We start from the raw sequence: 26,324 nt of genomic DNA, 5'->3' as shown, positions 1-26,324 counted from the left end.
ATGTACTACTAATGTTTCAGTATTTGTAGAATTTAACTAACTTTGTATATATTCTCTTTTTGCCAGGTACAAGCATTTACCTCACATATGTGGTGTATACATTAATTATAAAAGATCCACTCCATCATTAAGAACACTCCATCGTTAATAACAGCTAAGTCAGCTATAGAAATCTGGGCTGCCTTGTTAACTCTCTCAGAGCTCATGTTGAGATTTATGCATACTAACGCATTACTATCTGTATAAAAAAAATATATATAGCATTCTTCTCATTTTGCATGATCAAAGAGATGTTTATTGCACCATTGGCTCTCACCCTCCGCAACATCAGTGATAGGGAGCTTGCTGCAGTAATATCTTTAAGCTCTTGATTTGGTTCTGCATAATCTGATTTTTATACACTGTGCACAAATTGTAGCCACTTTATCAACGTCTCATTATTTTTCTCTTAACAATGCAGTGACAGTGATTAATTTCTGAAGACCAGTAAACAAAAACCTAGCCTTGGAAGCGATTAAAGCTGAGCTGTACTCGTAGCTACATACTTGTATTATAGGACCAAACTCTGCTGCAAAAAAGGAGTGTTTAGCATGAAAAGCAGCATGCTACAACATGAGAACTATGACACATGGCTATGGTTGGCTTTACAGACTATCAATATATGGCCAGAATGTATGGGCACACCAATAAATATGGAAGGATCAACTTTAGTGCAGCATTAAGATATAACTAAGCACTAGCCATTTTTCAATGCATTTGATGGAACACTGAATTCAGAAAAAGATTAATTTCACAGCTTCATTGTGCAGAAAGATTCCATTTAAGTGCACAATACTAAAACAGCCACACGATAACACAATGAAATGCAAATCACTGCAAAAAGCTTTATGTACCACTTGATCTCTACTTTAACAGAGGTTTTACAAGGGGCTTGAGTACTGCTTGGGCTTGTGCATGCTTGCACTTCGGTGAATGACAAGGTTAATGTACAAGAATGAAACTGGCCTTAAAACTAGGTCTATATCAGATGTTTTTCTACCATATTTCCACAGTCAATTAAATATTGTCCCAGGGGTCTGTCAGGTACGCTAACTATGGGCCCATTAGCTTCTATAATGAATAAAGGCCAGAGGATCAGAACCTACATGCTGACAATCATTCAGTTAATGAAGTACCTGACAATTAAAAAGGCATGGGGGAAAAACGTGAAACATTAGTTAAAAGGAGTTTTTTGTGCATGCCTTCAGCAGTACTTCTGCACATGCAGAACAAGAAGAGGATGTGGAGACAAATTCTCCAAAGGGACAGAGCTCTCTGCTCTCCCTTGCCTGTTCCAGAAGCAGGTTCTGGGTCATGGAAAACTTGGCCTTTAGAGTCAATTGTTATCCTAGGTCACAACCATGTGGGGTATATTTGGGACTTAAGGAGATGGGATTATGCTCAAGACAATCCATCTGAGGACAGAACTTGACTTCATGTGTCTAGTGATGCTCTTTGTCATGACGCAGCAGTAAGAATATATGAACTAGAAAAATAGCTATTTTAATGCACATAAAAGGAGTCAGTATTGCAATGTCTTTTGTAGTCACCAGGTGAAACTACGTCTGCGAATTTCCTTTAAGCTAATAAATGAGGTTAGATAAAATAAGGATTTATTAGCTATTGTATTTGCCACTGGACTTACAAAAAGAATATTCTCATTGGTCCAAAGTCATCTTTACTCTAATTATATTAATCTCAGTGAATTTACATTAGGGAATAAAATTAGCAAATTTAATAATGTATTATAGATGTAGCAAATAGCATTGCCTATTAAAGGTACCTGGCACTTCCCATTGCAAAATGCTGTTTTCACTTGCTTGTTTGCCAAAACTTTAACCATTCAGGCTGAAATTATCCATGCTGGATGTCTGCCTCAGTCTGATTTGTTCTGGAAAAATTCAGCCAGAAGGTTCAGCTGTTTCTGAGAATGAGTCTACAGAAATACATATTAAATATTTCTGGCAATCTTTTCTTTGAGAAGCTCCAGTGCCCCCATGCTTGAGACCAGAGACTTGAAATTAGGAAGAGGGTGGATCTTTGTGTCAGGTATGTGCTTTAGCTAGCCCTATGAAAACACGCACAAATTTGTCCAAATTCATCCAAGTTATAAGCTGTGGGGACAAAAGCTGCAGTTTTATATATACTCTGTAGAGACTTGCTACAGCTTTGCAGCTAAATTCCCTGAAGATTCTGCAGTGGGTATGCTCAAGCAGGACTTTCTGTGAAGTTGCAGCTGCTACATGCTGAGCACGAGGGAGTCTCTCTCTCCTGTTCTGTCAGCATGCTCTCTTCCTGAGCTCAGGCAATCTGGAGGAGCAAGCTGCCTAATTCAAATGCAGAGGGGACGAAAGCTGGACCTAGGATAGATATGAAAGGACTGAGGGCTTGTCTATACTTCAAACACTGCAGCTGTGATGCTGTAGTGCTTCAGCGAAGACACAACCTACTCTGACAGGAGGGTTTCTCCTGTTTGTATAGGCACTTTAGCTCCCTGAGAGACAGTAGTTGGGAGAATTCTCCCATCAATCTAGTGATGTCTACACTGGTGGTTATGTCAATTTAACTGTATTGCTCAGGGGTGTGGATTTTTCACATCACTGAGCGACAATTATACTGACCTAATTTGCTAGTGTTGATCAGGCCTAAGTTATGGAAATAGACTGGCTAATTAAAAAGAATTTAACAGGAAGGAGCAGCCAAGGTGGGAAGAGACAGGACTGGAGGGGATAAGGCAGCAAGGATGAGGCTTGAGAGTAACCGGCAGAAGAGATTGTACCAATTTGAGAACTCTCTCCTCTAGAGCCTGGAATGGAACATGAAATTCCAGAGTCTCACTATTTCTCTGTCATCAGATGGCTGCGAAGCTCACTGCCAAAGAGCATCCGACCGCCACCTCATGCTGGTTCGCAAACAAGATGAGGACAACTACTGCTATCAATTACTTGATTAATTCTCAAGTGGCAGAGGTCTGTGTGGTGGCTCTAAACATTCCAATCCTGCTGAGGAAACATATGGATATCAATAGGCCACCACGCAATAGGAAACTAAAACAAAAAATGAATACCTTGGAACTATGTCAAAAGACCATTAACGGTTGCAAAGTCAATGAATCAGAAGTTATAAAAAAAGCAAGAATCAAACTTTCTTGTGCTACCTTACTTCAGCCCCCTTGTGCATTTGCATGAAGATAGTGTATTATCATGTAATGTGACAGATCCAGACCAGTGGGGTACAGGAGTCTGGTTGAGGGCAAATATACTGGTCACTGGATGAGTAGTTTTCTGTTCCCTGAGTGACCAGAGCAGGGGCTGCACTAGAGTAATCAGGAACCTGCTAGAACCAGTTAAGGCAGGCAGGCTAATTAGAACACTTGGAGCCAATTAAGAAGAAGCTGCTAGAATCAATTAAGGCAGGCTAATCAGGACACCTGGGTTTTAAAAGGAGCTCACTTCAGTTTGTGGTGTAAGTGTGAGGAGCTGGGAGCAAGAGGCGCAAGGAACTGAGAGGGAGAGGGAGAGGGAGTGGGAGTGCTGCTGGAGGAGGACTGAGGAGCACAAGCATTATCAGACACCAGGAGGAAGGTCCTGTGGTGAGAATAAGGAAGGTGTTTGGAGGAGGCCATGGGGAAGTAGCCCAGGGAGTTGTAGCTGTCATGCAGCTGTTACAGGAGGCACTATATAGACAGCTACATCCACAGGGCCCTGGGCTGGAACCCGGAGTAGAGGGCTGGCCCGGGTTCCCCTCAAACCTCCCAATTGACCTGGACTGTGGGTTCTTCCAGAGGGGAAGGTCTCTGGGTTGTTCCCCAACCCACATGGTGAATCTTTGAGGCAAAAAATATCTGCCAATAAGCAGAGGACCCACCAAGATAGAGGAGGAACTTTTGTCACAGTAATTAAGGACTATTTTTTCCCTGCAGAACCCTGACCTCATTCAGTACATAGAATGATTCCTAGAACAGGCCCAATCATGGTCATGTATGAAGGAGGTGGTTGTCTGTAGGACCTTTGCTTCACTAGTGGCAGAAACTGAAAGGTGTGTAGTGAATGAAGTAGAGGATTGCAGGGAGAGAAAGGATAGTCTCATGGTTAAGGCAGTTGAATGTTACCCTGGGGAATTAGAGGCAGGGATGGACTCTATCAGAGTTCCTATGGGACATGGGGCAAGTCACTTAAGTAATTGCTTGTGAAAAGTTTAGGTTAATTGAGTGTCCTTCATTTTCTGGGTGCCCAATTTGAGATCCTAGATTTGATTTGCAGAAGTGCCACAACTAAAGTTAATAGCAACTATGCTTTGAGCACTATTATATAATGCTAGTACTCTCAAAAATCAGGTCCAGGGGGTGGGAGGCGGTCTCAAATTGGATACCCCAAATAGTGGAGATTTTTGACCTTATTCTGTGCCTCAGTTCTCCAGCTAAAAAAATGGAGAGGATACCACCTAAACTCACAAAAGTGTTGTGAAAAGTCAGTTAAAGTTTGTGAAGCACTGAGATTTACTATAGTGATAAGTGCCCCCCAGAAAAGCTTAAAAGGCAGTGAATGATTCTGTCTTCATAGCAGGATTTGAATAGTGTGCAGAAAATTGGCTTTGGAACACACATTGAACAATGAGGATAAAACAAAGTTTTGAATAGCTGCTCATACTGTGCAATGAATCAGGATCTCTGTGGGGGGAGGGGGGGAGTTGTATGTGATCATGTAATTAAAGACTGTATCATGCATATGCACCAGAGGACTTAATTAAGTTTTCACAGACAAACCTAACTTAAGTACTTAATTTTGCAACCTTAACGTGTTTATTTTTGCATTCATGCATGCGTGTGTATATGAGTGAGAGCAACAATGCACACTAGCACAAGATATTACAGCCAATTGGATCATCAGAGCAAGAGGGAGCAAATTGAAACATGGGACACTGAGCAATGCAACTAAGAACATACTTCCTTCCCAAGTAGCAAGTCCTACTATTTAGTTACCAGATAGAGATCTAACTCTTAATTCAGAAATACCTTTTGCCAAGATGCCAGCTCATTTCCTGACATTAAGAACTGGATGCTAGCCTCAGGTATGCCATGTAACAGCCACTCAAATAAGTGGATGGAAATTGGATGCATATGTATCAGAGGACAGAATGAATCTTGATATGATCCTGATCTACAAGACAAGATTTATAATTATACTCATCTATGTAATTTGTGTACAAAAAAAATGAAATCAAGGAAAAAAAAAATCAGCACAACACAGGGATACTATATAGGACAAATTACTGCCCAGTGCTACAGAATTTACATTCAACACATGCTGTTTCCATCTATTTCTGCATTTCCAATACTAATTATATACAATTATTACTTTAACATTTACTAGAATTTACAGAGCAATTCTCTTGAGAGCAGGATTAGGCAGAAAAGATTTCAGCCCATACTTTAAATTAGATGAGAAAAAACATTTTTCACTTTAAACATTCCAGTATTTTTTTTCTTTTTCTCTCTTCTTACTTAGAGGTTTTGACTGGAGATGAAGTTAAAAAAAACAACACTGCTCTTAGAGTACAGTGGACTCTTTAGAAGCATGATGAGAAGCACGGCTTTAGTAACACTAAAATCAGTCATTTGCCTGTAATTCTATTTACAGGGTTCTTACTGGAGAGCTCAAATTTTGGAGTCCAACACTATTGGTTTCCTAGTAAATTCATACTTACGTTCCACCCTCACTCCACCACCATTCTATGAAATTCAAGTGACAGAAGGAAAGATGGGCCTGAACCAAATTGTCAGATATGAACCTCTGCCCTCCCCAAATCCCAACCAAAAATAACTAAACACCGCCACCACAGAAACTTTTTAGTGATGGTAAGCAGAGATCAATAGATCAACCTTTGGATAGATCTCTATTTAAGGAAGATGACATGAGGTTAAGACACTGCACTGGGAGCCAGGTCTAAAATTTCCTGTCTTCTGCCAGACTTCCTGTATTACCTTTGACAGGTAACAAGGTGCTCCTATCTCCAATGCCCATCCTTTAAAATAAGAATACCCCCACCTCCTCTCTCCCAAGACTGTCTCTCTTGTCTATTTGAATTGTAAACTTCAACTTTACTACTACTTTTTACAGCAGGTAAAATGGGGCGGGGAGGCTCAACCTCATTTGGGATATCTAGCAACTACTGTAATAAAACATTAGTAGTAATAATGCAGATTATCAATTCCATTACTGGACATTGTCTCTAATCAGTGATTGATTCTAAAACATACCCGTAGGACCAGTTTTCCTCCTGCAGAAACCTATTAAGGTTTCTAAGGAAATATCTGGGGTGGGGAAGGAGGGAACAAGAGTCTCCATATTTGAAAGTCTCCCCTAAATTTAGGGGTGGGAGGTGGAGGTGGGGGGGGTGGAAGAGGGGAGTTCAAAATCTTGATCTGAATTTTGCAACTCAGGCCCTTCTCTATTTATAGAGTGATATATTCAATCAAGAAGATTATAACTGGCACCGGTACTCAAAGAAGCAGTCATGTGTTTCAACTATGGTATAGACAACATGCTCTAATAGGGAGTTTATGGAGTGTACAATCATCTCTTCTGTTAAAGCCTCATGCAAAGCCACTTTTATAAAAGTATCACACAACTACATTATTAACTGTGTCCACTTTTTGGGCCAAAGGAGGGGGAAAAGTAGTAGTGTAAAAGATAGTTAAATTAAATGATTAATCTGTATCATGAATCACAAAGAATTAATCCTGAGTTTCATGTGGAAGAATAAGTTTCAAATCACACATGAGTATTTCACTAAGTGTTTCAGAATAGTAAGTTCACAGTAAGCATTTAAATGGCTTCGCGACACAGCTGCTCAACCAGAATACGCCTACTCAGTCATTCTACAGCTTTTTTTAAATATCTTTTCCCCCCTGCTTAATTTGTTCTAAGAAATAATTAGTTCCAATTAGTCATCATGAGACTTGTTACCATAGTTTGTTTAAGTCAAAGATTTAAAAAAAAAAATTGTACTGAAGTGAATTATTGGATATTTTGTACCAGTTTGAGTGTAATGAATTTGAATATTCTGGATGTCACTGAAAGGCCTGAAGTTTGAGGTGGAGAGAGACACGCAGAGGCCCAAACTGTTGGCAGCAACGCATAGCCTGAATATCAGGCTCCATACTACTTCATTCCCTGGGGGAGACATCCTTCCCCTCAGACACAAGTAACAAGCCATCCCATGTTCACTTGTGACAGTCCTAATGATGCATGCAATAAGCTCTGTAGTTTCAACATGCTCCCTAGAAAGGGAGGATAAGAACATCTGATCCTCTCACCCTGTCCCTCGAGGCCCATTCTTCACCCACTAGTGCACAGAGAGACCTCACTCTGTTCCTCATATTCCAGCTTTGTTTGTAGTTTGTATACCTGCCAACACCCTCTAACAACAAAAAATCCAGCACATTGCAAAGGTGTATAACTTTTCATATAGTTACATAAATTAGGAACCAAACCAATGAAAGGGTATGCATTTTCACTTTAAAGTTATGGTATTGCAAATCCCAATCTGGGATGCAAAATGTTTAATAGGGATGTGCAATATATGTAAATTCAGATAAAAACTATAAAAAATATCTTATATTATCACCATGAAAAAAATAGGACAAATGTTGTAAAATCATTAGAATATGGAAGGAGAGTGCCTGCTAGATTTTCTCCCAGCTTTATTAGTCTTGACAGCAGTAGTGGGACACAGAAATCGAGAAAGTCAAGCTGTTCTGTCCTGGTATTCTTAAAGGAGCTGTTAATGACATAAGGGTGTATGCTGGAAAGTCAGGTATTCAAAAGGGAAAAAGCCCCTCCCTTTCTTCTCTCTTTTCTGTAAAAGTTTTGCTTTTCATCCTCTGGATAAAAAAAAAAAAAAAAAAAAGCCTGAAAAATTCCAAGGTGGCCTTGACATTTTCTCACAATAAACTTCAGTGGGAGCCAATGAGAGATCCGTCAACTGAGGGCCTTGTGTTGCAGGCAGTGCCACTGGGAAGCCCATGTGCTTACAGAGGGGTAAATGATTTATTAGAGATGACCTGGAAATGACACAGGAAAGTCAGCATGACTTCTGGGTCCAATGGAAGTGCCACCACAGTGCAGTTCATTCCTCTGGATGCGGTGTGAGAGGGACAGAGGGCCTCCTCTCTTCCCCTGAAGAGATGAACTATGGAGCATGCCAGCTGGCTGACTCTTGAAGGTGTTGAGAGGAGAGAGGGTACCTCCTTCCGCAAGGATTTTGCAACATCGATTTTAAAAAAGGCATCATAGAGGCTATCATAGGAGGAAGGGAGGCCTGCTCAGTTCCCGCCATAGCTTTCTGTTAACCTAAACCACATGGCTTGGACAGGGTTTATGGGGTTAAAACAAACATTTCCCACAACCCTTAGATGAATATCCCTTTCAATGCCACCCCTATGCACCCAGGCCAAGAATCTCTCTATTGTTGGAATCGCACTTTAGGAAGCTGCATCAGTTCCTTAGTGGGAAGCAGTCAAACTGCTTTGAGTGCTGTAACTGCAAATGGTGATCCATCTCAGCTGGTAGGCACAGTTCTGTTTACTCTGCACCCTAATGAGTCTGAGATCAATGACAGTGACATCCTGATTTCAATATTGGTGAGTCTGACCCTCCAGTTGATGCTTTGTTTCCACGGTTCTATGACAGTGGCCTTGCTTAAGATTAGCAACAATCAATACTTCATTAGTAAAACCTTCAGCATAGTCTCACTGGTTAGAAAGTCTAAAGTTGTAAAAGCTGTGGCTAAACATTTTCAAAAAGTAGCTTCTAATTTTGGGTGCCTCTAAATTCAATGGGAACCGCAGGTGCTCAACTCCTCTGAAGGACAGGTCCAGGGTATCTCATATTGCCTAGCACCCACCAGCAGCACCCAAAATTAGGGGCATTTTTTTGAAAATTTATCTGCATATTTTTAGAAGCAGAAAACCCAAAGGAGTTAGAGATGGAAAGCATTTATTAGGTCATCTACTTAGTCTTCCGGCAATTGTTGCCTGTTGAATAGCAAAGCCTTTAATGAATTTACAATAGGATTTTTTAAAATTTTTGAATAGTGAATCCAATGAAGCCACAACAGCTGCTTCTTGTTCCTTCCATTTCCTTGCAGAGAAATTTTTAAAATACACCATAATTAGTTTAAGATTTCTAGCCTGGAAATTTTATAGATGTATTTGTCCCTAATAACAACACAACACAAATATCTCCATATTGTGGCGATGCTGAGACACTGTAACGGGGGTTCACACTGCACCCCTGAACCCCCCTCTTCAATGAGTCAGGGACACTTCAGCCTGGTGCAACACCTGTGCTCTTTATTCTCAAATGGTTTCCCACCACCAGTTTCCAACTATATACAGCAGGGGTTGGTAACCTGTGGCACGTGTTTTGATTTTTAGTGGCACTCTGCTGCTAGCCGGGGTCCTGGCCACCGGCCCTGCTAAGCCCGCTGCCTGCCTGGATGAATGGAACCACGGGCCGGCAGCGGGCTGAGCGGGGCTGGCGGTTGGGATCCTGGCTGGCAGAAGCCAGTGGACGGAACCCCAGACCGGCAGTGGGCTGAGCGGCTCAGCCCGCTGCCGGTCTGGGGTTCCATCTGCCACTCACACTGCCCGTCTGGGGTTTCGTCCACCGGCCCCTGCCAGCCTGGGTCCCAGCCTCCAGCCCTGCTGAGCCTGCTGCCAGTCTGGGGTTCCGGCCGCCGGCCCCTGTAAGTGTAAAATGTATTACTGGCACGCAAAACCTTAAATTACAGTAAATAAATGAAGACTTGGCACACCACTTCTCAAATGTTGCTGACCCCTGATTTACAGGCTTCACAGATACTTTGCCTACAACAGGCCTGGCCAACAACAGAATAGGCAGCTCACACTTCTGCCTGTGCCTTTCCCTTTCCCCCTTGTCCCAGCTTCCTCCCAGCCTTTATAGCTCTCAGTTAATAAGACTGGCAGGTGCGGACAGTTCCCCCCCCCATGGGGTTCTGGGAAGTGGGTGGGCAGAAGCCCACCCACTGCTAATGGATCCCCCCACCCCCAGCCTAAGGGGAGGATCTACAGGACCTGAAACCCAACTGATTTCAGGGGACAACTAATGAAATAACAGGGACAGGAGTGCAGTCAGAGGGTCAAAAGAAGGGAACCTGACGGGGACACCGAGCAGAGTTACCAGGCAGGCACTGGGCTATTCACCCAGCCCCAATCCATTCCCCTTGATTGGGGCTGGAGTGGCAGAAGCTGAGTAAGGGCTTCTCAACCAGCACCCTGCCACAGACATTAATTCCCAACAAGGTATATACATATGCTATCACCACTTACCCATAACTTACATACAGCTTTACTCTCAGTCCATACACAAAAAGGTGCATTCATATATTACTTTTTATTTGGTAAAGAAGCAGAAAAACAAAAAACAAAAACAACCCCCCTCCCCGCTCCCCACCAGAATATAGCTGAAAAGGAGTTGAGGATTGTTGGAAAAGGTTCTTAATTATCTTTACAACAATTAAGCACAAATGATATTTTTTCTAGAATCATTTATTCAGATTCTTATAAATGAGACTCACTGCCTTACAGAGAAAAGTTGTATCAACTTGGAACTTTAATCAGGCAAAGAGAATGGATCTTTCTCTAATTTAAAGGAAGAACATCTCTCTCTCTCCTTTTTCAATTACCAATGGATAAGTATAAGAGCTGATTTGTTCAAAACGGGACAGAGGACTAGCCTGACATGCAAAAAGGCGAACGCATTAGTTAATACCAGGCAGAAAGTGATTGATTTTTAACATGATTTAAAACATAAAAGACATACAGTACATGACACAGGAGAGAATGCATAAAATTCATCTCACTAATAATGAGCACTATCACAAAATGTTAAACACCAGCAGGGCTCTGAGGCATATGCTCTAGAGAGATACATAAATTTGGATAGAGAATAAATTTGGATAGAGAACAATTCTATGTTATAAATAGAAAAAAATCCTGCTCCAGAAGTTTACATGATTTATTATATTGTGTAAAGTGGGACAAGGATATTGAGAGCACAGGGTGGACTTAAATCTTGTACTGAGAGGATGCGCACTCACAGAGCTCCTGGTCCATTTGCCATCATTTGCTATTTAATGTAACCCCAAATGTCTCACAGATTTGCAGTCGATCAGAAAGCAACACAAACAAACTAAGACATCAGTGGAAATGCTGAGACCAAATCAGGAGCTGGAACAGCCTGACTTGCTTTGAAAAGCAAATTCCCCGCTCTAAAGCCAAGAACTAACATATCAAGGCCTAGGACCACAGAGATCTGAACTCCAGGCCTGACCACTGAAATGTAAGCATCACCACCACCATTAATACACTAGCATCTAAAGGCCAGGATAGGGATCGGGGCCCTATTGTGCTAGGTGCTTTGCAGATACAAAATAAGACAATCCTTGTAACAAAGATCTTATAATTTCAATAGACAAGACAAAATGGGGAGGGGGGGGAGGAGAAGGGGAAGAGGGAGAAGTGAGTTACCTAAAGTCAGCAACAGAGCTGGGAACAGAACACAAGTTCTTCTGAATCCAAGTCCAGGACCCCCACCCCTGGGTCCATTAGTGCACTCCGTTCAAGTATTGTGACATTAAAGATTCTGCCACACTTACTTACGCAAAGTAATACGACTGAAATAAAAAAAGTCACTACTCAGTGACAGTAATGGTGGAATAATCTGGAGCTAAATTAGGAAAGTTCTAGCAACATTATTCACAATTGACTATTCAGCTATTATCAAAATAGAGGAAAAAAACATCAACAAAAAGGGAAAGCAAAGTTCCAAAAACCAATAGATTTTACTTATGATACAATACAATTCTATAAAAAAGGTGCTGCTACACAAAGTTGAACCATTAGAGAACCAGCCATGGTTGTACATTTACCCTGATTGGGGCTGCTGGGGGATACCAGATTTAGAAAGATGAAACAATTTAATGGGTTTCTACTGTAAGCATGGATCCCTGATTTTCTGGGAATTAACATAGAAGTAACAATTAGAAGTGAGTGCATTCTTTGGATGATGAGGAAGTCTTCAACTCAAAGAAAAGAAATATTCCACAACACAGTAATCTTTAAATGCCTGTAATTTATGTGATAAGGAGTGCTGCTAAAGGCATTATCTGACAAGAAGACTCCCATTTGAACACACTGAAAGAATGAGGCCAGTTCTGGCTCAACCAATGAAGCAAAGCAGATAAGCTCTAGTCCTTACTCATAAGAGCCTGATTCTGATACATCAGAATAAAGATTTCCATAGCTTTTTTCCCTTGGGAGACATTAAAGAAAACAAGAGGTGCTATTAAGCCAGCCATTTGGATAAAAAGCAGGAAGCAGTCTATCTCCAGACATATAGTATATCAATGTCTACTTGCTTATCTTCACTATTGGATCTTCCTCTAAGACTCTTATACATGTATCACCAGCTATAATGCTGTGAAATGAAGATAGTGGCTAAATTCCACACCTTAACACTAAGTCACTGTCTTGCGTAAGTGATGGTGATTGCTGGAACTCCCCGATTGTGCGCACGTAGGAACAAGTTGCAATACTTCTTTGAGGAATGTAGCACAAGGGAGGTGGTGATTTGGTTCAACCTATTCCCTGACCTTGCCCCTTTCTGGAGAGTTGCTTCAGTGCAACCCCTGTGCTCTTTTGAGTAGAGCTGCAATTCTGGCATGGGAATGAAGCTGTTTACCTCATCATCCAACTCTGGTAGCTGCCTTAGGGCTAGCCACTCACAATCTAGTTTTAGGAGCATAGCTCAATTCCTGGAAATGGCTGGGCGTGTTGAGGAATGATGGAATGGAAACTGCAATTTTCTTGCTACAGCAAAATAGCAATATATAGGACACTTCTTCCTAACTGCCTCTTGGCTTTAGATAACACACTTTATGCAGAAATTGAAAAGAGCTATTTTATTTTTTTAAATATTGTCATAAGTTTGCATCATGCATTTTGCCAGTCAAGCATCACCATATAATTTTTCAAAAATTATTGAAAATGAAATATAAATATATTTAAAATCAAAGCATAATATGCTTCGGGAACAGAATATCTGCTTAAGCTTGGTTATTTGAAGAATCCTTCTACAAACTGATGCGGGAGATGAGTCATTGCTGGCATATTTTTAACTAAAATGCTACTCTGGCAATATGTTGTATTGTTCCACCTTCACTATAGCACCGTTCTGGGGAGCCAAGATTTTTTAGTGTTGTTTGGAATTTATTAGAATTATGATTACAAATGGAGCTTGGTGGATACAGGAAAAATTAAGCTATGTTAGTTAAGTCAGAAGCAATATTATAACAGCAATCTTTATACAGAGGTAACATTAAAGCAGCGGTGCCATTTTGAAGCTGTTTAGCTCAAAGAGTATCCCCAGAACACCATCGCAAAACCTTCTTTATTATTTATTGAAGATATCTCATAGTCCCAGACTCCAGTTCAGCAAAGTACACATGTGTTTCATTAGCCGAGAGTGAAGTTAAGTTGAATTAGAGGAATTTTATTGAATCCTGTGCACTGCTCTGTGCACGTGCGTGAGTTGTCCCTAGGCTAACTCCTCCTAGTCCCCAGGTGTCCATCCATAACAGTCCCTCCAGGGAACCTAGGCCCTCTGACTCAAGTTCCACTGATGACAATACAGTACGCACATACTTTAAGCATATTCTGAAAGCCCCTGGAATTCAATGGGCTTCAAGCATCTATTTTGAAGTATGTGCTTATGTACTTTGCTGAATCAGAGCCCCAATGAACAACATATTTGAAGTCGAATATAGACACAGACTAAATTCTATAGAACACTAAAACAAAAAATTTGAGCTTTTTCTGTTTGATGTCACTGTATCTTGTAATTGTTACTATTCACCAGGGATTAGCATTTACACTTGCTGGCAGCACTGACCAATTCAGGGAGCCATGGCAGCTCAGTGAAGCAGTTGAGAGATGGTTGCTCAACTCATTTTTCCCCCCTCCCACAGCTCTGAAGAGGATTTACCTTCCTTCACAGATTGAAATTGAGCTGCTAATACTATGATTAGGATTTCTGAATGGGCTTGTAACAGTTTCTTGAGTGCAGTCAGATCTACTCCCCATCCATTTTGAACAAGTCTGTGCAGTCTTTGATGCATGAATGCTCTTGTAAATAAATTATAAACTAAATAAATGATAAGACTGCCTATCATATAAAGCCAGTGTCTATTTCTTCTCTTTCCTTTCTGTGACCTACTTTTTTTCCCCACCATTTCATAAGCACATTCCACTGTAATTCCTCTCTCCCACACACACAATTTGCATGGTAATTTTTTTATCCCACAAACAGACCCTACGTTTTAAAAAGTTTTAAAAGTCCCTTTTCTCTATCAAAATGTATATCTAGTACCTAATTTTGCATGATACCATTGGACTCAAGAAAGTTCCTTGCTACTCCACCACAATAATTTTCAGCACACTAATCACAAATTAGAGTGGCAATGCTCTTTATAACAAGGCACAAGTGTGAAAAGTTTGGCATACATTTAAATACCTTGTTAAACTGGGGCCACAGCTCCCAGTGTGTAATTTTAATTATTGGTACTCCAATTCTGCACAAAAGTTATTAAATAAGGGCCACAGTTTCACTGGTATGCTGGAGCTCTACAAAGTGCTAGACTATACTAATGAAACTGACAGCTAAAGGTCAATAAATCTCCCTTTATTTATACTAATGTAACTCCAGTTAAATTATTCCTGATTTACACAAATGTAAGAAGGCAATGAAACAAGCCTTACATTCTCCACACTTACAACAGTATAGATCAGCAATAACTCAACTGGATTTACAATGGTTTAAAATATTATATGGCAGGTTATAGCAGTACAATCTAGCTCTTTCTATGGGAAATAACATTTTTATATTTATGCCATATATGACATGTATCACTGCATCCATGCCTCAATAACATACCTTGTAGTAAACAGGGATCAAAGCATTACAAGTTACAGATTGGTTTTAAAGTGCATTTATGAGGTCAGATTTATCCCACAGGTGCAAGATGGAGCAAGTTTTCCTCTTTAGACCTCTGTATCAATACAGATTATGTTTTCCCAAATCATAGGGGGTAAGGTGAGATGGAGGATTCCTTGCAGATCTGAAGTCACAAGAGGGGATTAATGCAAAATCCCAAGGCGCCCTTTTAAACTAGACCTCCCACGGAATATGGGGAGGAACTGGTTTCACTTGGGGCTGAGGGACAAAGCAAGACTTCTGGTATAAAAGACTGAGTTTAAACAGACTTAGGGGTATTCCTTTTATTTCAGCAAATGGACAGGACTCTTCGGTTCCAGTGGAACCTCAACCCCTTACTTTGGCCTACCCAACTCCCCATAACAAAGATGAGCAATTCTGGTGTGTTCAGTGTGCATTTAGATTGATTTTGTTGTTTTCTCTTCTCCATAGGCTTTTGTCTTCGAATAAATGTTCCCTCTTTGGAAGACCTGTGTGGACACCGGTAAAAACACTATCATTGTCCCTGGAGAGAAACTAAAGAGCAGGGGACTGGACCTTTGTCAGACCTTCTTGGGATTGCCACAGTACAGAGCAGGGGGCTACAGCCTAAAAACCCCAGTCTGGAGAAAGAAGGGATGCTGGTTCCTGCCCATAGGGAGATAAAGACTAGAGGCCTCCGACCTAATTGCAGGTGGGGGAGTGGCGTCGAAGGGGCAGTTACCCTGAAACGGATATTAGCAGTATATTGTTAAACACAACATTTCTTCCCAGAAAAGATAAGGATGCCTTTCAAACAAACATCACCCCCTTAACCAATTATTCTTCATTCTTGGGTCAGCATTATGGAGCCTATACAGCCCTGGGAGAATAGATCTATTCCGGCTCATGCCTCATCAATAGACTTTTCTTTATATTGTGCTTAATTAACATTTTTACAGTTTCTAACACTGGAGCCAAAAATAACTTTGCTGGACATTCAGATCCAGGGCTGGAAATTAGAATTTTTGTTTTCTAAATGGTAAACTGAGCAAAATTGGATCTGTCAGATATTGAAAGCCAGTAAGCATAAAACCCCATGATGACATTTTGATCACATTAGAGAATAACTGCACTTTACATGAATTTTAATAGGCACACAATTGCTGCTTTTACACACACAGTACAGATGCTCCTCTGACTCGTTAGCCCTATGTGTATTTCTGCACTGTGTGATATAGATCATGTATAGGGTTTCCTTTTGGTAATTTGTCATGCTTCTAGGAAGAACAGGATTCCTTTGTAGACATTTTGTGCTGCCAGAAGCAATTTTTTTACTGCTGCTTTTTGCATGGTGTTTATTTGACCCCATTTCTAACACCTCCTTCTCCACAGTCTCTATGAGATAATGAAAGCAGTCCAATCAGGGAGTTCACACAATCCCCATTGTGTGCCTGTGTGACATGCCTCAGAAACCAAACAGAGGTGACATGGGTTAATTTTAATCCTGTGTAACACTGCAGCACTATGAGCCATTCTTGTTAATAGTTCCTCGCAGTAGGAAGTGGCAGTACTGCACAATATAATGATGAGTTATTGTGACACGATGGAAACCAACTGGTGTCACCACTCTGTTTCACAGTCACAGTCTTTGAAACTGCAGACAAACAGGTGAGGGTTTTGCTGTAGCATGTGTAATGCAAGACAGGGGATCCTTTTCTCTAAGGCCTTTTCCCTGCCCTCTCGCCCCAGACAATAACTTTATTATAACTTGAGGTTCCCAGCAACTGCAGTTGCTATATTCACTGCATGTTTCAGTGCATTGCGATGTGAAGAATAATGAAGTTCCCAACAAGAGCTAGATATTATTATTATGCTGAATTCTGTCCTGGTCTGGTGCCTTCCCACCCCTCAGAAACCCTACATACAGCAGAGGGTGCTCCTGGCAGGGATCAAAAAGTTGAAGAGGGGCTGCTTTGCAATCCTCTAAAACAGGAGCTGTATTCCAGGATGGGGTCTAGAAGTCAGGGGTACACTTAATTCCACGGTGACACAGCCGGGCACAGATTTTTCCTGACAGAAGCAGAAGTAATGGGCCCAGGGAGAGGGTACTGTACACTCAGGGGGGCTATTGTTATTGAAAACTGTGCATTACTGCTGCTCTGGAAGCATAAACCTGAACCTATTTGATGAGTATTTCTGTTTGGAAAACCAGCATGTGGCTCATTTTTCAGAGATTCACTACTATAAAGCTGCTGTAAGGATGGGATTTTCATAAGTGCTCAAGCATGGGCCTAGCCCTGCTCCCATTGAAATCAATGGTACAGCTCCTTTTTGCGTCAGTGAGCACAGAGTCAGGCCAATACCAAGCAGTCCTGAAAATTCCACCCTCTGACAAAATCATGTTTGCACCTTCCCCAATAGTTTCCATCTTTCTAAATGATTCGCTATCATAACTTTATGAAAATGGGGTTTAACAGTATTTTTATAACATTACTGAAGGATGGAAGTAATTCTAAAGTGGCTTTTAAGAAATAACTATTTCATAAACTAAAAGTCTCAAAAATGGTCAGCCTTATTTTCAGGCACATCATGAAATATATGTAATTACATATTACAATCATATAAATGTAAACATTAAAGATGCACTTGATTTGAAATACCTACTTGGCTTCCATTGCCTTACATCCCAGACTAAGCTGCTCATTCACCTTCCAAATTACAAAGCTTGCTCAGGTCCTAAGGAGAAGCAGTTATGCTGGCACTAGCGTTTTTTTTTTTTTTTTTTTTAAGATGAAAGGGAGATATCTGTCAATATGTTTTCACAGCTCTTTGATCTGCTAGTGAAAGACGCGGGAAAGAGAACATCTGCCTGAAAATTCCTTTCAGGTGATTCACAACTTCTTTTAAGCAATTAAAAAAAATATGTTTTCCATTGGACAAGAGACATTCCACACCACAGGACCAATGTTCTAGGAGGGAACACGACAACCCTCTGGATAGGTTGTTATCGAACCATATTTAAGGTGAGCAGAAAAGCACTTACTTGCCAAGTTTTCATTAAGATCCCTTAAGACCTGTGACTATCTGGCTCTAAGAGCAGCAAGAAGCTTGTTAATGTTGGCTTACCTGTATTAATGAATGACAACCGACTGGAAAAAACAAGGTTTAAGGCCATAAACACGAGATCTAGTACCAGATTTGGCTCCCATGCCTCATCATATTGCCTTTTGTTCTCTGTGGTACTTCTGCACTTCAGAATATATTTTCCCATAATCATATAATCTGCTGTCAACATAGTCAACACTTTGACATGGGAAATTCTATATATGTATATGAGAGAGAGCGCGCGCGAATGAGAATCTGCTATCAAAGCTAGTGGAACAATAAAAGAACTGAAATGATTTTATTCATATACTGTATAGTATTTGTCAACCAGAGGTTGAAAATATTTACAGGGGGGAAACTGAAGCATGAGGTTCCCATTTGCCCCAGCATCACACTGTGAGCCATTGTAGAGGTGGGAATTGAAGCTATGCCTTCTGCTCTAGCAAAGACATTTTCTCAATGACTTGGTCTCTCTCTCACCTATACCCCTATATGTTGTCCTTTTCCCTTTTCCCATGAGTCCTGCATTTTTATACACTGCATATATACATTTTCTTTTGTGTATTCCTCTCTTCGGCTTCAGCAACCAGCTCTTTTCAACTTTAATGGAATAACCTTGGACATTTCATACCCCACCCAAATGAATTACCAGTATTGATCTGCATTGGAAAGTTCCTACATCACCTTACTTCAGTGGCCACTGTGTTCCCACAATAATAACCAGCTACATTTTCCCAGGAAATAGTTTTCTACATGGTGACAGACAGAAGCTTTAAAAAACACATATTTGCAGAATAGGATATTTCAGATCACTCTCCTATGAGATGTTTACAGAATACATTTCATAGTGACAAAACTTTCAAGCTCTATTTCAAGTTGAACAGCATTGCAATATGAGTTTGTCTAATGTTCTGTTAGTTCCAGTTTCTATTTTCAAAACTAAAAATGCAGGTTTTTATATAACTTTTTAAAAGTTTTAAACTTGACAAAGCATTGTAGAGAAACAGGTGACATATTGACTTATTGTAACAAGAGAAAGCTACTGAAAACATTCCCTTCAGTGTTTCTTTGACCTTACAGGCTGTAAAAAAAAAAAAATATGGTTGAACAGAATTATAGCAAATCTTACATTGACAGAGAGAGGTTTTCCCCCAGATTTCAGAAACCTAGTTCTTCTTGTTAAGATATTAATGCATGAAAATAAATGGAAGAGGCAAGTCATCCTAAAGAGATTACCAGTTTGTAATGACAGCTTTACTGCATGATCTGGTTTTGAAGGGCAGCTTAGCTGAGGACCAAAAGCAGTGATGATTTTCAATTTATTTGCACTGCAGCAGGAATATGCCATGAAGGCTTCCTTATGCTTTTATACTAATGCAAGATATATCTGCCCAGGGAAAGATTCTGTCTTGCCCTTCCATAATGAAAAGGCACTTGGAGACAGGGTGCACAGACTTAAAGAAACTACACTAACAATGTTCCAAATTACATAGGGCAAAACCATTGTTCCTTTTCAGACCTAAAGAGACTATAGTTCTTTCAGGGGGCAGTACTGCCTGGAATAACTTTGCACATTGTGAACACCACTAAGCAGGTAATGGGCTCATTTTTAAGTTTTGACTTTTTCCCCAAAGGTGTATTTGCTGGTTCAAAGCATCATAGCACAGCAGTTTGCAGTGCATGCTGTTAGAGTGTCATATTGACTTCAAATCATCTCTAACCTCTTGGCCAACTTGGTCTCATGAATCTTAGAGATGCAAAGATACAAATTAGGGCTGAGGAAATAATTCATAACAATTTGTCAAATTTCATCCCTCTCACTCTCCATGAGCTGTCACTGCACTGATTGCAATTTTCTCATATGTATTTGTTATTCATAATTCTTGGTTTGCACTTCTTCATGAGCACCTCACTGCAAGCTATCAGTATAATTAGGACCTGATCCTGCAAACACTTACGTACATGCTTGACTTTACATATAAGAATATGAGTAGTTCCATTTAAGTCAACAGGACTACAGATATAATTGAAGTTAAGCACGTATGTAAGCATTTGTGAGATCAGAGCTTTCATCTGAACACCTGGTATGCTTATGTTGCCTAGCTGGATGAGTCTCTTTCAGAAACAGGATTTTGGTGCAAATACATAATTGTGTATCTAAAATTCACTGTGAATATTCCCATAAATCTTCCTATTCAGGAAACATTTCTACATTCATTTTTAATAGTATTCACTCAGCTATACCTCCAGCATACAGTTAGTTAAAACTGATACATGAGAAACATTTTTTAAAAAGTTTAGTATGTTACATCTGGGCCAATTCTCTAAATAAGGCATGTGTTTCAGTATTTTTTCTTCTTTCGTTGGTCATTTTATTGGCATTTCTGATAGAAAAGCACCTCAAAAGAGTAAATTGAATCAATTTTTCACAAAGACAACAGAATATACATGGTTTCACTTCCAGGGCTGGCTCCAGCTTTTTTGCCACCCCAAGAGGTGAAGAAAAAAAAAATCCCGATTGAGCTACCGCCGAAGAGGAACAGAGGGAGTGAAGGACCCACCACCGAATTGCCGCTGAAGAAGACCCGGATGTGCCGCCCCAATAACGGACGGAGTGCTGCCTCTTTCTATTGGCCACCCCAGGCGGCTACTTCCTTCGCTGGTGCCTGGAGCTGGCCCTGTTCACTTCCATATCAACCTTTAAACAAAGTCGACAATAGAACTTTGGAAAGTTACCATTTTGAAGTGATCAATCACAACTATTACATACCAGTGTAACATCCAACTCTTCAGGATGTATGGATTTCAATTTTTATTGTGGAAAGGAAGAGACGACTTTATGAAGTCTTTTCATGCTGAGCTCTACTGAGATGTTCAAGGATGGCCTGTTTACTCCACATTTAATCTACCAAATAGGAAAAAAATGTTTAATTTAAATCAAAATTATTAAGGTTGCTTATTACAACCCTGATCCTGCAAAAGCAAATCATGCAGGGGAACCCCTGAACCACACACAGGCCCACTGAAGTCTATAGGTTTTATGAGAAAGCTTGCACTGTTGTTGTTCATGAAGTATTTGTAATGTGCATAGAGAACACCAGCTTTTAGCTGCTTTCACAGACACCTGATATATATAGAAAAAAGTTGTAATCACTGGTAAAATTAACACCATAAGTCATTCTCTCCTCTTCCTTCCCCCTTACTCCCAACCCTAGAGGCTGTGTGTGTAACCTAACCTCTGCCAACTCAAAGATCTTAGGGACAAGCTCTGAACTGAAGTTTCCTGCTTCGTGCATTCTGTTGCTAGTAGTCTACAAGGCTGGCTACCTAGTGTCTGTATTAAGGGGTTCCCCAACAACGTGTACTACACACAGCATTGTTGTTAGGGGAATATTTTTGGGCTTCTAAGTTAAACATTGAATATCCATATGCCAAATATAACCCATTGCCAGCTGGTTGTAAAGCTGTTCCCCTCTCTCGGAGGGAGTCTGTTTAAAATATTCATGACTTGAAGAGAGGTCTTGAAAACTGGTACTTTTATAAATGGAAAGAAAAAATGATTTTATGTTTCAAAGAAAGAAAACTGTAACTTTAAGAATATTTTCCACAGGATTAATTCAAGTGATATTTCTTCATTTCATAATTATATACGCTGCTTGTTGTAGAAATAGTCTATTCCTCCTAGTATCCATAACGAGCCTCTGATTTTTTTTAACTTGTAAAATAAATGTTCACATCAGAGTTAGTGGTGAATGAACTTCAAAAGGTTTTAAACTCAAGTAAGGTTCAGGTAGCACTCAGAAGTGCAGATACCAGAAAGTTGTCCCAGTCTTAACAAGCCCTTATCCTGCAATGAGAGGTGTGTGGTCAGAATCCTGTGTCTCCATGGAGCACCAGTGAAATTAAGGGATTCACCCCCATGCCTTTCATTGAAATATCAGGACATTCATCAGGGGAAACAAGTTAGAAACCTGAAGAAATCAAAGACTTACAAGATTACCAGCACACTCTGGTTTGATCCAGGCCAGAAATACTGTAAGAGCCACCTATAGCACATTATTTGGGCATTGTGCTTCTGGTCCTGGCCAAAATTAGGGAGTGTGGAGTTGTCCAAATCTGACGCTCATGACTTTGCTTATATAATACTTTGAGTATCACAAGATTTGAGTTATGTTGAAAATATTTTCAACATCAGGAAACTAATGAAAAACAACACTTATGTTTGAGAATAAATAAAATATTTTTATAATAGAACTTTTTGGGTGCAAAATTGTTTCCCTTCTTTGTGAGTCCTTTTTTCCTTTAAAGATATGGATAAAAATAAAATGTTTCAAGGAAATGAGTCATGAAGAAGGAAAACAATTATTTTGCACCCAATAGTTTTTATTGATGCAAAAACTGTAAATTTCCACCTGTTTCTTACACATAATTGTCAAATTGCAAAGTGTCTCCTTGGATCATGTTTTGAATACTCAAACATAATTTTGCTCATTTTTATCCTAACAAAGCAAAAGAAACAGGAAAAAAAGCTTCACACAAAGCTGCACTCAACCAATGAAACTTCTATCTAACCCACAATACAAGCAGTTCACTCCAACTGTCAGTGAATCTCAATAGTCTTGGCACCTTGATTTTAAAATACTTTAATGTCCATAAGATAAATGTCTGTGATAAATTAGAAAGAATAGATCAGTCAATCTAAGTATTTATCCACAGATGCTAAATTATTCCTATAAATCACACTGGACCCTTAAGATTTAATCAGATTCAAAAGCACTGAAATGAACTCCAAGAGTTCCCAACTCAGCTGGCTTCCCACAACCTAGTAATGTTAATAACTATTGATATATTGTAGCTCCTTGATCCAAAAGTCCTGAGCATATGGTAAGTATTACAAATTGTATGTAGTACCTACCACTAAGTGTAAGCCCCCTTTGGTTTGGAAAGTGGCAGCCTTTAAAATGTAATGGCAATACTACACAAGAGTGCCAGCCAGAAAGCAAAGGACACCATATACAACTAAAACCACCAAGGAAATTTGAGGCAGTCAGAAGGTAACTTGACCTGGATACAGGGACTGCATGTCTTCTGAAAGTTTGCAAAGCACTATGGTTAAGTTTTAATGGAAATTAGCTATGGTATCATTTTCTCATTCCCTCTCATGTGTTACTACTATCCTCTTCTTCTTCATCATCATCATCTTTTATTTATATTGCAGTAGCACCTAGAGGCAAGGGCCCTCATTTTACTAGGCACTATACAAACACACAAAATGACAGTCACAGCCATAAGAGCTTTAAGTCTAATTAAAGATGAGTCACTGTGATAAGCAGTGATCACCAACTACCTAACCACCGTTTAACAATTTGAAAGTTACATAAACCCTATGGAGCATGTTTTCAATGCTGGCCTTCATTTTGCAGACACACTGTTGCACCCCCAATTAATTATTGTTGCAAATCCTACTATTTATATCTCTGACTACACTCCACTGTTAGAGTTTGCCCTGATACAAGTACAAAACTGGGAGTGTAATTAATTGCAGGAATTCAGGCCCTACTTATCTACTAAAAATATGATTCACTCTGCCAAATGATAGCCAATGGGCTTGCCAAGGGCCATCAACTCAGACCTTCCTATGTAAATAACATCTTGAAAAATGGTTTACTGAATCTTCTCTATATAGTCCTCAGTACAAGCAGTTTGGCTAGGAATTATAGGGTAGCTTGTTTGTGAACCTGTAAGTAAAATCTGGTGGCCTGAGATTTTGTTTGAAACAAACAAACAAAAAACCCCAACAAGATTCTCTTCTAGTTAGATACTTCACATGGATTTCTTACAAAAACAAGAAAAAGAATAAAACCCAAAGACTTTTCTGCCTGCTCAACTCTAATACCCCTTGGAAGCTGCAGTTAAACTACTGTAAATATCTCAGTGGGACTCAGAACCCCTAGCATGTTACACTTCCAGTTCTCTTTTTTCCTCCTCACAGGTCCTTCCAACAGCAACACCTACTTAGGTTTTACCAAAAGCAAAGCTGCACAAACCAAAAGAGAACCCCCATGCTCAGCCTTTCTATAGGCTACCCTTTAATACAACATGCTAAACCCATTGGGCTCCAAAGCCCTTAAAAACAATTACAACCGCTTTCAAATAGCTATAACTTCATCATAGAAAATCAACAGTTTTAACATTTAACAGTCTTCTCCAACAAGGAACAAACAATCTCTATGTAGCCACACACAGTTTTGCATCAAAAAGGGGCATGACTATAAGAGAGAAAAAATTATCTGGCTTGCAAACAAGAGGGCTCTTGGTCATAGGGCAATTCCTTTTAAATAAGTTACAATTGATTCTGCCTCACCAAACAGACTGAAAAGATTCAAAAAAGCCCACTAGAAAGGATACAAGAAAGGAGTTTACTTTACCATGATCTGGTAGCTGTGCCAAATACTTTCAATTTCCAAGATGCTGCAGAAATCAGGACTAACTCTGTAATAGACTGCTACAATACTTGGCTTTAGCTGTCTGTCTCTCTCTCTCTTCTACTTCATTTTCCCTTTCTTTCATTTGGCTTGAAGAAGTTTTCAAAGAACAGAATGGGGAGACTCAACAAAAGGCTAGAAAAGAGAAAACAAAAAGAAAGAAAAGGGAGAGAGTATCAGGAAAGAGGCAGAATTTGACTAAAAGCACAATTAGGACTAGATCCTGCAATTGGATTCACCTGTACCCTCATGAAGTTCCACTAAAGTCAGCAGTACAACCATATGTAATCAGTTGTGGGATCAGTGTCTTGTTATTCACAGAGGAACAACTGCAAAGGTTCAAGTTAATTGTTAACCGTTTGACACTGCATTAGTACAATATGATTTGTTAAATTACAAATTAGGGTCCTTCTATACACATATAGATTAAAATACAAAAAAAAAAATCATACGATTAGGAGAAATTACCTGACATTTGAGACCTTTTACATTTGTGTAAACTCAAGATTGGTCTCATTTGTCCAAAAATGTTTTGTAACATTGGGGATCAGGAGAGCTAAATATGTGACCATTTCTAATCACAAGATTGCTCTAAAGTTTAAAATATTCATTTTCACATTTTTTTAAAATTCAAAAATATTTTTTTTACCACATTTTACAGGGCAGAACATTTTGAAGATGTGAGAAATAAATATTTTGGTGCAAAATGTTGTAGACTCATTTCCACCAATTTTGCACAATAATAATACTTATATAGAGAAATTAGGATGTAGGCAGGGTCTCTGGAATTCTGCAGCTCAACAGCAAAAAAAGAGTACAACAGAGGATCATGCAAGTAGAAGAGGCTTCAGTGCTGAAGAAAAACCACAGATTTCATACATAACTTTTGCCACACAAATTTGCCCTTAAAATAGTCACAGAAGTAGCATAGGATTCTAGGGGCACGGATTATAACAACGCTGTTGTAGAAAAGCCATCCCTGCCCTATGATAAAGCAAAGCAAAATCAAAGTACAACTAATATTATCCTTGGTTTACCTCATTTTGCAAGGCAAAGAAAACTGCATAGGCAAAACATCCATTTTAATCATTGTCTCCATTTTAACCTCCATTTAATTGTGTATATGTACCCATGACCCTTTTTAATTTAGACCTCAAGAGATTTAAAAGTTTCATTATTCTTACCTCTTTGAGTACATTATTTCAGCAAATTGTAAATCTCCACTTTACATCTACCTGATAAGATGGTTTTGATTTTCCCAATGAGAATTATTTAAACAGAGACCAAATTGTATCAGAGACTAGGGCTTGCAATGTATTTGTGAGTCAATAACTTTATTGAGAAACACTCACATTTGTATGCTGAAAGTTGCTTCTGGAAAAAAAAAAACTGTTTGCCTTGGAGTAACTCTGGTTTATTGGTATATTAAAAATGTTGTGGTGCAGGCTAATGTGTAGAATTTAGACTGCCACTTTAAATCAAGGGTGATCTACAGTATTATGTGAGGTCAAGCACTGTTTAGTCTTCTCCTTTGCAACAAATCATAATGCCGCATGAAGAACTTATAGGGTGTTTTTAACCAAAGAAAACCACATGGGAAATGGGAAGATTTGTTGAAGACAGCAGAAGGAGCACTATGCAGGCAAATAGTCTAACA

The 26,324-nt window shown here is 39.7% G+C and overlaps 1 long non-coding RNA gene across 3 annotated transcripts in view; it reads right to left on the bottom strand.

Moving 5' to 3' along the window:
- The window catches only part of LOC135972255 (uncharacterized), a 198,670-nt gene extending 173,701 nt beyond the window's left edge, over positions 1-24,969 (bottom strand). The window contains exons 1-2 of one of the 3 annotated variants that reach the window (XR_010588678.1): positions 24,907-24,969; positions 24,611-24,802 (exon numbers count right to left, since the gene is read on the bottom strand). This is a non-coding gene — a long non-coding RNA (uncharacterized LOC135972255). Of the gene's footprint in view, positions 1-20,952; positions 21,088-24,610 lie in introns of all 3 variants that reach the window. The other 2 variants (XR_010588677.1, XR_010588676.1) reach the window with 2 other exon arrangements.
- Between the last annotated feature and the right edge of the window lie 1,355 nt (positions 24,970-26,324).

This window comes from Chrysemys picta, chromosome 6 (genome assembly GCF_011386835.1).
Source record: "Chrysemys picta bellii isolate R12L10 chromosome 6, ASM1138683v2, whole genome shotgun sequence".
In the NCBI taxonomy this organism is placed as follows: Eukaryota; Metazoa; Chordata; order Testudines; family Emydidae; genus Chrysemys; species Chrysemys picta.
This window is presented reverse-complemented; position numbering and strand designations above follow the sequence as displayed.